This window comes from Salvelinus alpinus, chromosome 28 (assembly GCF_045679555.1).
Source record: "Salvelinus alpinus chromosome 28, SLU_Salpinus.1, whole genome shotgun sequence".
Lineage (NCBI taxonomy): Eukaryota > Metazoa > Chordata > Actinopteri > Salmoniformes > Salmonidae > Salvelinus > Salvelinus alpinus.
In genome coordinates this window covers 19,493,697-19,508,273 of record NC_092113.1, presented here as the reverse complement: position 1 = coordinate 19,508,273, position 14,577 = coordinate 19,493,697, and positions in this window count along the sequence as shown.

Here is a 14,577-nt window from a genome sequence, read left to right as displayed (position 1 = left end):
GATGACAATCAAACAGGACCCGACCCGGAACCGAGGAAAAAGCTTGAATTTTGGACCTGGACCCACTCGGATCCGGGTCGGGTATCTTGTATTCGGGTTTGGGTGGACCCGTGAAGACCTCTAGTTGACACTTATCTTTTCTCATTGAATGCAATGTATTGGCATAAGCGTCAACCCTGTGACGATCAACTTTTACATTAAATGCAATGTATTGACATAAGCCTCATCCTTGTGACACTCATCTTTTCCCATTGAATGTCATGTATTGACATAAGCGCCAATTGGTTGACAGTCATATTTTCCCATTGACCATAAATGTATTGACATAAGCATCAACCTTGTGACAATCATCTTTTCCCATTGACTGATGTATTGACATAAGCGCCAAGTGGTTGAGGCTCATCTTTTCCTATTGGCACCGCAAAGCCTGCTGGGAGCATGGCCAATTGACATAAACATCAATTGTTTAATGCAAAACTTTTTGCAAAAACATGACACGATGACGTTTTCTCTTTTCATTACAGGAGGAAGAAGGGAATGTGACTACAAAAAGACGTGAAGCGCAAGCAATTTATAGTGCCTAGACAGGCTAAGACAAGGAATGTTAATTAAGGCCCAGCATGAGAAGAAGCAGTGATGCTGGGACACAGTGTGAGGGGAGGACACAAAGCAAAGTGGAAACTTAAGATGCTGCTCCTCTCCTCACATTGTCCCCCCTCCTAACAGCAGCTATAGTACAAAGGATGCAAGTTATGTGTCCTTAATGCTTGCTCAACCAACTTCATCTTTCTGTCCTTTCAGTCTGTCTCTTGAATGCTTAGCCCCAAACATTACATTCCAAAGGCCAAATGTAGGTAGTAAAAGAAAATACAAAGAATGTTTAAAATGCTGGTTTTGGCTTTTTCTGACACTGATAAGTGCTTGTTTTCTTGTTTTTCGTTTTTTGGCTTGTTGCTATGACATTCCATGCAGATGTTGTTCTGAATGTATTATCCACAGACAAATTTCAACACATGAATAACACAACTAGACAGGAAGAATTACAATTATGGAATGCATTTATGAAATGCTTTCCTCTGGGTCTGTAAGAGATACCCTGAAGTTACATTATGTAGCGGTAAACTCACTTCATCTACCATCAATGTGGATCATCCACCTGGGTGATGCAGGCATCCATTTTATGACCGAATGATCACCTTACCTAATCAGGTTCCGTCATGCAAAGGCATAAAAAGAAAAGAATGGGATCAGTGGTTCTACAGCATTGCTGCTTAACAATCTGTGAATGTGGCTCTGGATGCAACATAAAAAAATCCTTAAGACCACTGGAAAACTCAGATTGACATTTTAATTGTCTGAACAATAACTGTTGCAAGACCTAGGCTGAATCATTCAGAAGAGGTCTAGAGTGGGGGCAGCAAATATGCCCTGGAGTGAATTGTGACCCCAAATGATGAATGGGATGTTCATTGTTCAGTAAGCTCTTCATTTGGGGGATCAGACTAAAGCAGCCTGCCTGCGTTTTACATGTTTGGCTTGTGGATACTCTGGGATGGGAGATTTCAGCGGCATGGCTCACCCCTCCCTTGACTGTGTGTGGGAGGACTTGATAATAGGGTGGTATGGAGAATTCCAGGTCTCTGTCTAAAACGGCCTAATTTGAGGAAGTATGTTTTAAAAGAACACCCCCTCACTGCGCCTTTGTGATAGCGTGAGCACGGCTAACGCCACAGCTACTTACAGTCATTAAATCCAACTTTTGTGAATAATGGTAGTGGAGAAAATACATTTTATGAGGAAACACTGTTGGTGGCAATTGGTCCCCGGGCTCCCATAGTGAAAAAGCTGCAATGAAGGGTTTTAACATTTTCAGGACAACCAGGGCTACAAGTAGAACACAAAACAATTTGACATGAACAGTTTCATTCATGAGTTTTATTGACAAATGTCAATATACAAATAAAGTTTGCCATGCAAAAACCTGATAAAAATGCATTTATAACAATGCTGCAACTACATACAGTGCCTTTAGAAAGTATTCAGACCCCTTGACTTTTTCCACATTTTGTTACGTTACAGCCTTATTTTAAAATGGATTAAATAAAACAAATCCTCAGAAATATACACATAATACCCCATAATGACAAAGCGAAAAATGTTTTTTTTTTATATTTGCAAATGTATTACAAATAAAAACAGAAATACATTATTTACATGAGTATTCAGACACGTTCCTATGAGACGTGAAATTGAGCTCAGGTGCATCCTGTTTCCATTGATCATCCTTGAGATGTTTCTACAACTTGATTGGAGTCCACCTGTGGTAAATTAAATTGATTGGACATGGTTTGGAAAGGCACACACCTGTCTATATAAGGTTCCACAGTTGACAATGCATGTCAGAGCAAAAGCCAAGCCATGAGGTCGAAGGAATTGTTGTCTGTAGCGCTCCGAGACAGGATTGTGTCGAGCCACAGATCTGGGGAAGGGTACCAAAGCATTTCTGCAGCATTGAAGGTCCCCAAGAACACAGTGGCCTCCATCATTCTTAAATGGAAGAAGTTTGGATCCACCAAGACTCTTCCTAGAGCTGGCCGCCCGGCCAAACTGAGCAATCGGGGGAGAAGTGCTTAGGTCAGGGACCAAGAACCCAATGGTCACTCTGACAGAGATCTATAGTTCCTCTGTGGAGATGGGAGAACCTTCCAGAAGGACAACCAGCACTCCAGATGTTTTTCAGTGGCAGGGACTGAGAGACTAGTCAGGATTCAGGCAAAGATGAACGGAGCAAAGTAAACAGATCCTTGATGAAAACCTGCTCCAGAGTGCTCAGGACCTCAGACTGGGACAAAGGTTCACCTTCCAACAGGACAACGACCCTAAGCACACAGCCAAGACAATGCAGGAGTGAAGTCTTTGAGTGGCCCAGCCAGAAACCGGACTTGAACCCGATCGAACATCTCTGGAGAGACCTGAAAATAGCTGTGCACTAACTCTGTCCCATCCAACCTGACCGAGCTTGAGACGATCTGCAGAGAAGAATGGGAGAAACTCCCCAAATACAGGTGTGCCAAGCTTGTAGCATCATACCCAAGAAGACTTGAGGCTGTAATCGCCACCAAAGGTGCGTCAACAAAGTACTGAGTAAAGGGTCTGAGTACTTATGTAAATGTGATATTTCAGTTTTTTATTTTTATAAATTTGTAAACCTGTTTTTTGTTTTGTCATTATGGTATATTGTGTGTAGATGTTTTATGAGCTAAAATATAAAATCCCAGAAATGTTCCAAAAGGCTCATTTCTCTCAAATTTTGTGCACAAACTTGTTCACGTCCCTGTTAGTGAACATTTTCATTTTGCCAAGATAATACATGCACCTGACAGATGTGGCATATCAAGAAGCTGATTAAACAGCATGATCATTACACAGTTGCACCTTGTGCTGGGGACAACAAAATGACACTTTATAATGTGCAGCTTTGTCACACAACCCAATGCCACAGCGGGATCAAGTTTTGCGGTAGTGTGCAATTGGCATGCTGACTGCAGGAATGTCCACCAGAGCTGTTGCCAGTAATTAAATGTTAATTTCTCTACCATAAGCTGCCTCCAATGTCATTTTACAGAATTTGGCAGTATGTCCCTTTTGTGGGGAAAACCCCATTCTGGTTGGCTGGACCTGGCTCCTCAGTGGGTGGGCCTTTGCCCTCCCAGGCCCATCCATGGCTGTGCCCTGGCCAGTCATGTGAAATCCATAGATTTTGGACTTATTTATTTCAGTTGACTGATTTCCTTATATGAACTGTAACTCAGTAAAATCTTTTAAATGTTTGCATGTTGTGTTTATAGTTTTGTTCAGTATAGTTTGCAGCTCAAACCGTTCAGACTTTACAGTTGTTGTTGTGAGAAGAACCGTTTTCAGGATCTACCCTTGTCTCACAAACACTGCTCTAGTTCAGCACCCTTCAATTGCACAGGTTAATGGCTGGTATTGGTGGATGCAGAAGAAATGGACAAATCCAATGCAAAATCATCAGGCTAGTTAGTCCTGAGGCATGGTCCTAGGGCTCAGGTCCTCCGGGAGAGGAGGGAGAGAGAATTAGAGGGAGCATACATAAATTCACACAGGACACCAGATAAGACAGGAGAATCACATAATGTTTAAAAGGGGTTAGAAGCACTAAATCACTCAGGCGTGAAAGTGGGACTCGAGGTTAATGTCTTAAGTTGTAAGTCAAGACCTCTTAAGGATCTGCCCCCTTTTTCAATTTTCACCTAAAATGACATACCCATATCTAACTGCCTGTTGCTCAGGACCTGAAGCAAGGATATGCATATTCTTGATACCATTTGAAAGGAAACCCTTTGAAGTTTGTGGAAATGTGAAATTAATGTAGGAAAACACAACACATTAGATCTGGTAAAAGATAATACAAAGAAAAAACAATGCATTTTTAAAAATGTATTTTGTACCATGATCTTTGCAATGCAGCCCAGGCACAATTTAGACTTTGGCCACTAGATGGCAACAGTGTATGTGCAACGTTTTAGACTGATCCAATGAGCCATTGCATATCTGTTCAAAATGTTGTATCAAGACTGCCCAAATGTGCCTAATGGGTTTATTCATACATTTTCAAGTTCATAATTGTGCACTCTCCTCAAACAATGGCATGGTATTCTTTCCCTGTAATAGCTACCCTAAATTGGACAGTGCAGTTAGATTAACAAGAATTTAAGCTTTCTGCCCATATCAGATATGTGTATGTCCTGGGATTTTTTTTTGTTTCTTACAACCTCATGCTAATCACATTAGCCTACATTAACTCAACTGTCCAGCGGGGGGACACTGATCCTGTAGAGGCTAACCCCTTCACTACCATCCCACCCCACCCTTTTTCTGATGAGCCCTGCACAAAACCCCTCTTGGGGAATTACAAAATTAAAAATAACCTGAGGTTACTTTAATCCTGCTTCACCATCTACCTACAGTAAGAACCCAACAGATACAATCTCTCACACTCATTCATTGTCACTGCCATATTGGATTTCAAATCTGGAACGGTTATAGCCAAAATAGAAGGGGGCTGTACTGTATCCACAGAATTGAAAAACCACAAAAACACTATTTTATTTAAACCCTGAAAGTGAAACGAGCCAATCGACATCACTTCCACAAGTTCCTCCAGAGCCACATTCCATTTCATGACCATCCAAAACCCACTGTGACGAAACAGTAGAAGAAAACAAGAACTTAAGAGAGGTGATGAGAAATCATGTAATACATATCTGCTTGATACTTGTGTTTCAGGGGCCTTATTCATAAAGTGTCTCAGAATAGGAATGCTGATCTAGGATCAGTTCAGCCTTTTAGATCACAAAGAATAAGATTCCATGGACTCCTACTCCCCTCCAATAGCTCTCCATCCAGGGGCGCTGCACTGCGTCTGACCCTGTGTGTCCCTCTGTGTCCGTCTGTCTGTCTGTCTGTCTGTCTGTCTGTCTGTGCGTGCATGCGCGTGTGTGTGTGTGTGCACATACACGTAAGACCGTTACCGAAAGTAAGAATGACACAAAGTTGTAGTGTTGATAGTTGTTGTAGTCAGTTGTGGAAAAAGTACCCAATTTTCATAAAGTAAAGATGCCTAACCGATGGACAATAAATTATCTATTCTACTCTGAGATGCTTGATACATATGGCCCCAGGTCAGATTTCAGCCTGGGAGGAAAGGAGCTGATGAAACTGGATGATAACAAGTTTTTATGTATTTATGGTGACTCTGAGTCACCTGGTAAAGACCCATACCTGGAGCTCTCCCTTCCTGTCCCAACCTAAGAGTCTACTCTACAACGTGTACCATGACCCTTTAGAGCTCGCAATTCCTCCTGTGGGATTGTATTGGGGTATTGACTGGAGAAAGTGGAACTATCACCTCATCCTATTCCTTTCTCTGGTCCTATCATGTTTAGATGATAACATTGACCTTTTTGACAAAAAGGCCTCCAGATGTGAACTCACTTAAAGGAAAGCGTGTGGGATGTGTCATACATGCAGTATGTACCGTGGGTTGACACCTTTCTCTTATGACCAGGTAATAGGGACAAAAGAGGACTGGGAGGTACTAAACTGTACATATAGGAGTGTATGGAGGCATAGCCATGTTCTCCTGAGAAAAATGGGCCAAAAGCCAGATGTTGAAAGAGTGAGTCAGAGACCAAATGCAGTATTAGGCTGTGTGATGTTTTACATTACTGCATAAACTGTGTGTATATCCATACACATGACCTTTGCTCCCTTGTACTTCCTGCTTCTACTATTATTCTGCTACTACAAGCAGCCTGTCATCTGTCTCTCTCCACATTGTCTGTGTTCATATCAAGGTTCTTCGATTAAGGAGTTTACAGAAAGGCTCCAGTCTGTGTTACTCTCCATAACATTTTGCATTCAATTGCCCATTACAAATTAAATGCAATAGCTGTAAATACCATTCATTAACTGATTATTGCAAATAATAAAAGGAGAAAATAGATCCAAGATTGGTGAATACCACCAAGATTGGTAAATATTCCCAACATTGGTAAATATCAGTATCAACATAAATACCAGAAGCTTATCAGGAACTCACAGAAAATGCACAGAGGACAACAACAATAGGAAGGGTCACCAACATTTACTGGATTGTTGCAACCATGTATTTGTTTGTTGCTGGTTGCGTCACAATTTGTGGTGATCACTGTGGCATCCAGCACAATTGCAAGTTTAATTTTCTTCTCACATTGCAAGACAGCCAAAGTGTGTTGGTCACGGATAGCTAGGAGTGGTGGGTGTGAAGTCAGGCGCAGAGAACAATGCTTCCAATGCATACGTTTATTAAGCTGGGTCTAGCCAACAAACAGGCAAAATGACCAGTATGTCCCCAAAACCAGGGAAAAATAACAGACGGCAAAATACGTATAAGCAAAACAATTTCACCACTGACAATGAGAATAAGCCCGCACAAAAGCAGGCGGGCCCTGGAAGTTTAAATAGGCCATAATTAACAACAAATAAGTAACCGGTGTAAAGAATCAAGACAAAACTAACAGAAAAGAAAAAGGAATCGGTGGCAGCTAATAGACCGCCGAGCGCCGAGTGCCGCCCGAACAGGGAGAGGAGCCACCTTCGGTGGAAGTCGTGACAGTGTTTTGATATCACCGTCGCAAGATGCTAGGAATTTACTGTAGAAAGTCAGGTATTTAGTGAATTGACATTGGGGAAGATACAAAAAAAACTCTATTGATGTTATTTCATAAAACCAACTGTACCTCTCAAACTGCTTCCATTCTGATTTACAGTACACTGTGGATTGACCATGGTTTAGGCAGTTAATTAACATGGACTGGTTTATTGTCTGGTATTATTGTCTGTTTTTTACATAAATGTGATTTACACCTTGTAAAACCACAATCGTTACAGACTCACTGGGACACAGTGTCCCGACTAAGATCTTTGGACTCCATAACAGCTTAATCCAACATCCACAACACCACTGGACATGTCTCCTGGGAGGCAACTTGTCTGGTCTTGACACAGCAATACCAAAATATCCATTTGAAATGATGTGTTACTTAACTGTGACTCTTCTCGTGGGTTTCACTGAATCACTGCCGTCTCAAACCCATACACTTCACATGCCAACCTTTTCACAGAATTTCATCATTATGTCTTGTCTTTGAGAAAAGACATACAGGTTTCTCTGCGGTTTGGAACTGGGAGCTGTTGAAAGAGAGCAGACAAGCAGGAACAAGCTTTCTGAGACGGGCTAGAGGAGTGACAAGCTTTGATATGAGCTGCCATTCCAAAGACAGCTGTCATACACACTACTTTCTTCCCCCAGCACTGTCTAACTACCTAAGTCCCATTGACCCTTAATTAGCTTAGCACCCACATGGCTGGGCGACACCTGTTTGTATGCTCACGCCCCTGTTTTTGGTCACCTAATAGTTGAAAAGTACTCTGTTTTCACTCGCAGAGCAGCATGAGAAATTGAATGCGTGTGTGTGTGTGTGTGAATTGATACCTCATCTGCAGGTTTTAGCCACACACACTTACCATGTCCTCCTTTGTAACCCTAGCCTTATTTGGCACTATGTTATATACAATACAGTACACAAGCCTTGTTATGATGAGAAGATGACATGGTTGAAAGACATTGTATAAGCGCATTACTTAGCTCAATCAAAAAGGCTCTGAAATATTTTCCCTCTGAGCATTGTCTCATGTTTAATAGTCTTTCCAAGTAATGATGTAAGCAAAAATGTTCACCAACCCTGTTTCTCCTCGTCTACATAAGCTCTGTACATAAGACAAATTGCTGGTGAGCAAAAGTACCACTCTACAACACTACAACCAGTGGTGTAAAGTACTTAAGTAAAAATACATAGTTTTTTGGGGCATCTGTACTTTACTTTATTATTTATATTTTTGACAACTTTTACTACAGTACATTCCCTAAGAAAATAATGTACTTTTTACTCCTTACATTTTCCCTGACACCCATAAGTACTCGTTACATTTTGAATGCTTAGCAGGACAGGAAAATGGTCTAATTCACACACTTATCAAGAGAGCATCCCTAGTCATCCCTACTGCCTCTGATATGGCAGACTCACTAAACACAAATGCTTAGTTTGTAAATTATGTCTGAGTATTGAACTGTGCCCTTGGCTATCCGTAAATTTAAAAAACAAGAAAATCGTGTCATCTTATTTGCTTAATATATGACATTTTAAGTGATTTATACTTTTACTTTTGATACTTAAGTACATTTAAAACCAAATACTTTGAGACTTTTACTCAAGTAGTATTTTACTAGGTGACTTTTACTTTTCCTGGAGTCATTTTCTTTTAAGGCATCTTTACTTTATGAAAATTGGGTACTTTTCCCACAACTGACTACAACAACTATCAACACTACAATTTTGTGTCATTCTTACTTTCAGTAACGGTCTTACATGTATGCACACGCACATGCACACGCACACATAGCCATCCGAACACATTATTGACACAACACCCCTTCTTTGCCAGGAAGTGGGGGCCGGTAGCATATGGAGAAGGGTCAGTCATGCCTCACATGCCTACTTCAGCAAACTGCAGACCACTATAGGCCTACAGGGGCAACTACAAGGACAGGTGTTGCCTACCATCATGACATCACTGCTCAGCATCATCAACCATTCAGCCTAGAAACAACCCTAAAGAACCTGGCAGTGTAAAAACTAATACATCTTTCTTTTTTTCATTTAATTTTAGTTATTTCTTTATGTCTCTCTCTCTCTTTTGGTCATTCTCTTCTTCTTTCCCTGTCTCGCTCTCTTTCTCTCACACAGACACACAAATGAACGCGCACGCACACTCGCACCCACCCACACACTGTCATGTTGTTTGTAATAATGAATGTCGGACCAAGGCGCAGCGTACGTTGAGTTCCACATAATTTTAATGAATAAAGTGAAACTTAAGCAAAAAACAAAAGAATAAACTAACTGACGACAATGCAGTGCTAACAGGCAACTAAACATAAACAACATCCCATCACCCACAGGTGGAAAAAATGCTACTTAAGTATGATCCCCAATTAGAGACAACGATAACCAGCTGCCTGTAATTGGGAATCATAGAAATCACCCACATAGAAAATAAACCTAGAACCCCACATTGAAAATATAAACTAGAACAACCCCCCAGTCACGCCCTGACCTACTCTACCATAAAAATAAGCTTTCTATGGTCAGGACGTGACACACACACGCACACACACAAAAAAGGTAATTTGGAACGGAATCCACAGGTTGCTATCAATGAACACCATTCATGCCCTCCGGGCTCACATCCACCCTAAGCCCTCCGAAGTCCATCTCACACATTCTGGATGTGCTTTCTCAAGTGCACTTCCTTCAAGGCATTGTCTAGAAGGTCCTCTGACCCCAGTAGTGTCATCCAAAATGTGCAGTTTTATAGCTAATCTCATGCTATTTTGCATTGAGGCTGAGAGAATTTTGCATTTTTAAGCTAATTTCCTGCTATTCAATTATTATTTTTTCCATATTAAATTACTAGAGGGGCTATGTCATAAACCCTCAAAGTTCCCAAATGTGGTGAAAATGGTAGACATATTGTTCAGGGAGAAATCCAAAACAGTCTATTTGGAATGAATGGCAATAATCATAATCATAATTTTACTTATGCAGGAAAATAAAACAAAGGCATGTGATATATCAGAAATTGTGTAAAATAATTATTGTCAACCTATTATATGATACAATATCAGTACTTGTTGCATTTACAACTTGTCTAAGTCCTATCATCTACTGATTTCAGCCAGTGTATGTGTCACGATCATCATAATGATTGGACCAAGATGCAGCGTGGTATGTTTCCATCCCTTTTATTAGGAAGAGAAAACTCAAAGAACAAAAACAATAAAGCGAACAAAATGAACCGTGAAGCTCAAAATAGTGCTAACAGGCAACTATACATAGTCAAGATCCCACAAAGCCCAATGGGGAAATGGCTACCTAAATATGATCCCCAATCAGAGACAACGATAAACAGCTGCCTCTGATTGGGTACCACACCAGGCCAACAGACATACAATTCCCCTAGATAACCCACCCTTAATCACACCCCGACCTAACCAACAGAGAATTAACAGCTCTCTATGGTCAGGGCGTGACAGTATGGCTGTGGATTGAGGGCATTGTTTGAATGGAAGGTTGGCATATTGATAGTTAATTAAAACAAATTATGGAATCATTCCCCTAAAACTGGCTGGCTAGCTAGCTAACAAACAGATAAGATATTATGAAAAATCATGAATTTCAAGAATTTATCACAGCACTGGCAGACAATGGTTGACAAACTCTGACCAAAATGGCTAACCTTTAACTGACGGCTGACCTTGTCCAAATGCTCTATTCCGTCTCCAAACTTTTCATGGCAGCTATCGGTACATTCTGACATGCTTCTGTATAGTGTATAGTACATCAGTGTTCCCTGTGTTGTTATGTGTTAATAACATTTAGACTACGTTACCCAGCAGGCTATGCGGGGGAGGGGGTGGTTGAAGAATGCCTTCTAGCTGAAGTATATGTTCATTAAAAGTAGTTAAACCTATGCCCCGGTTTATTATTATACAAGGAACAAACATAACATGGTGTCAGATTGGTAGTCGCTATGACGAGACAGAGAAAAGCACAAGGATTTCTGCAGATGCGTCTTGACACATAAGCGTCCCATCGCTTATGCGTCCAGAGCCTTGACAGGTGCAGAGACAAGGTATGCACAAATAGAGAAAGAACTACTGGCGAGCACATACGCGTGCGAAAGGTTTCACCAACAGGTCTACGGACAAGACTTCGAAGTCCACAAGAACGACCACCAACCATTGGTGTCAATCATGTCTAAGCCACTGAATAATTGTCCAATGAGAATCCAGAGAATGTTGATCAGACTGCAAAAGTATGATGTGAAGATGATCTATAACCCGAGAAAGTTCATGTTCGCCGCCGACACTCTTTCTTGAGCAGTTGACAAGAAAGAGAGTTTTGACACAGAAAAACACTGAGATTCAGGCCTACGTCGACATGATCGTAGCATCACTTCCGGTGTCTTCTGAGAGAATGGAGCAGATCAAAAGTGAGACCGCAGCTGACCAAACAATGATAGAGTTGAAAGAAACACTAGAATAGGATGGCCCGCACAGAAAAACAACTGTCAAATGAGAATACAGGATTACTGGATGTCCAGAGCAGAGCTCACCGTTGTGGATGACATTGTGTTCAAAGGCAACAAGATTGTCATTCCCATGACACTATGCAAAGAAATGCTACAGAAAATACACGAGGGCCACTTGGGTGAGGAAAAATGCAAACGACGAGCACGAGAAGTAATGTACTGGCCAAGAATGAACCAGGAAATCAGCCAGAACACTGCTTCATGTGAACTGTGTTTGACCTACAGGCCAAAGCAGCAAGCAGAGCTGCTAATGCCTCATCCAGTACCCAACAGACCCTACTACAAAGTTGGAGTTGACCTTTTTGACTGCAATGGCAAAGGTCACATTGTTGTTACCGACTACTACTCAAACTACCCTGAAGTAGCAACACTACCAACTACCTCCAGCAAAGCTGTAATCACCTACCTGAAATCAGTCTTTGCAAGACATGGGGTTGCATCTGAAGTGTACTCGGACAATGGCCCACAGTTCTCAAGTTCCAAATTCCGATCGTCCGCTAACGACTGGGGATTCTGACACAACACCTCCAGCCCCAACTGCCCAAGGTCCAACGGCTTAGCAGAGAGTTCAGTCAAAATTGTCAAAGGTCTGCACCTCTGCAGAACTGACTTTCACCTGCACAAATGTTGATGGGACGTCGCATCAGAACGAACCTACCCATCCATGAGGACTTGCTAACACCCAGAGGTGCTCACAAAGTCAAACTCGAGGAGGAAAAACAGAAAGAAAAACAAAAACAGCGACACAACAAAAGTGCAGGATCATGTACCACTCCGAGACATCACTACGGGAATCTGGATGCAGCAAGGGTGTCTGCAAAGAGAAGTTGCACCACGATCCTATGAGATCCAAATGGAGCATGGATCACAACTGAGTCAAAACAGAGTGGATATAAGGCTTCAGCCATTCACTCAAGGGACTGAGGATCATCAGGAGGATACTGCTGAAGCGTCAAATGCCTTTATCAATGGACAATTCAGTCAGAACACCCTGGCTGACAACGAACGCTGTCCAACTGTTTCAGGAAGCACTTCAGCAGAATTACCAAAAAGGACTGTCAGAGCCCCTGAAAGCCTTAGAGAATTTATTTATTTTTTAAGAAAGAAAAAAAAGGTGCACCTGGACTGAATACATCAGAATATGTTTATTGCCTCTTAAGTGATGAGAGCAATTTAAAGAAAAAAAGATGTGTTATTGAAAATTGCATGTTATGCAGGTTGAGTAAACAAATGTGATGTGACATGTAGTTACAGGGAAAAGTAGTTTTCTTTTAAAGGAAGGAAGATGTGTTGTGTTAATAACATTTAGACTACGTTACCCAGCAGGCTATGCGGGGGGGGGGGGGGGTTAGGTGGTTGAAGAATGCCTTGCATGGCTAAACAAGGAGTTTTCTAGCTGAAGTATATGTTCATTAAAAGTAGTTAAACCTACATTTGCCATTATACAAGGAACAAACATAACATTTCCCAACTCTGGTCCTCGACTACCCCCAATAGTACACAGTTAGCCACATGTAGCCATTGACAAACACACCTCATTCAAATTATTGAGGGCTTGATGATTAGTTGACAAGTTGAATCAGGTATGCTTCTCCAGGGTTACAATAAAATGTGTACTGTTGGGGGTACTGGAGGACCAGGGTTTGGAAACACTGTAGTATAGTATATCACTGAGAGGATATTGTTCAACCCTTACTCACCCTGACAGCCTTTAGATACCCCACAGACAGTTTGCTCAACATGTTTCACTTTGGTCTCATTGTATTAAAAGAATACTTGTCTACTTAGGAACTGAATAGCTGTAAGTCTGACAGGCAATGGGGAACAATGTCATATACAGAGCCAAAAACAGGTATCGCATAGCCCCGTTATTCTAAAATGTATTACATTGTACGTTTTTAGACCCCTTTACTTTTTGCACATTTTGTTACGTTACAGCCTTATTCTAAAACTGATTAAATTGCTTTCCCCCCACATCAATCTACACACAATACCATAAATGACAAAGCAAAAACGGAGGGTTCCCATTGTTGAGGATCAGTGTAGCAGATGTGTTGTTGCCTACCCTTGCCACCTGGGGGCGGCCCGTCAGGAAGTCCAGGATCCAGTTGCAGAGGGAGGTGTTTAGTCCCAGGGTCCTTAGCTTAGTGATGAGCTTTCTGGGCACTATGGTGTTGAACGCTGAGCTGTAGTCAATGAACAGCGTTCTCACATAGGTGATCCTTTTTTCCAGGTGGGAAAGGGCAGTGTGGAGTGCGATTGAGATTACGTCATCTGTGGATCTGCTGGGGTGGTATGCGAATTAGAATTGGTCTACGGTATCCGGGAGGATGCTGTTGATATGAGCCATGACCAGCATTTCAAAGCACTTCATGGCTTACGGCGTGAGTGCTACGGGGCGGTAATCATTTAGGCAGGTTACCTTCACTTCCTTGGGCACAGGGACTATGGTGGTCTGCTTGAAAAATGTAGGTATTACAGACTCAGTCAGGGAGAGGTTGAAAATGTCAGTGAAGACTCTTGCCAGTTGGTCCGCGCATGCTTTGTGTACACGTCCTGGTAATCCATCTGGCCCAGCGGCTTTGTGAATGTTGACCTGTTTAAAGGTCTTGCTCACATCGTGTCACGGTTCTCTAAAGTAGAACCCAGAAGCAGACCAGGACAAGGAGAGTAAGACGAAGGTGAGTATTTATTTACAAGTTTAAATGTAGTGATAGAAAAATCCAAGTAGCGGAGCGGGCAGCGGAGGTGAGTTGATGGAATTGAGTAAGCAGATCCAAGGAAGTAACTGAAGTCACC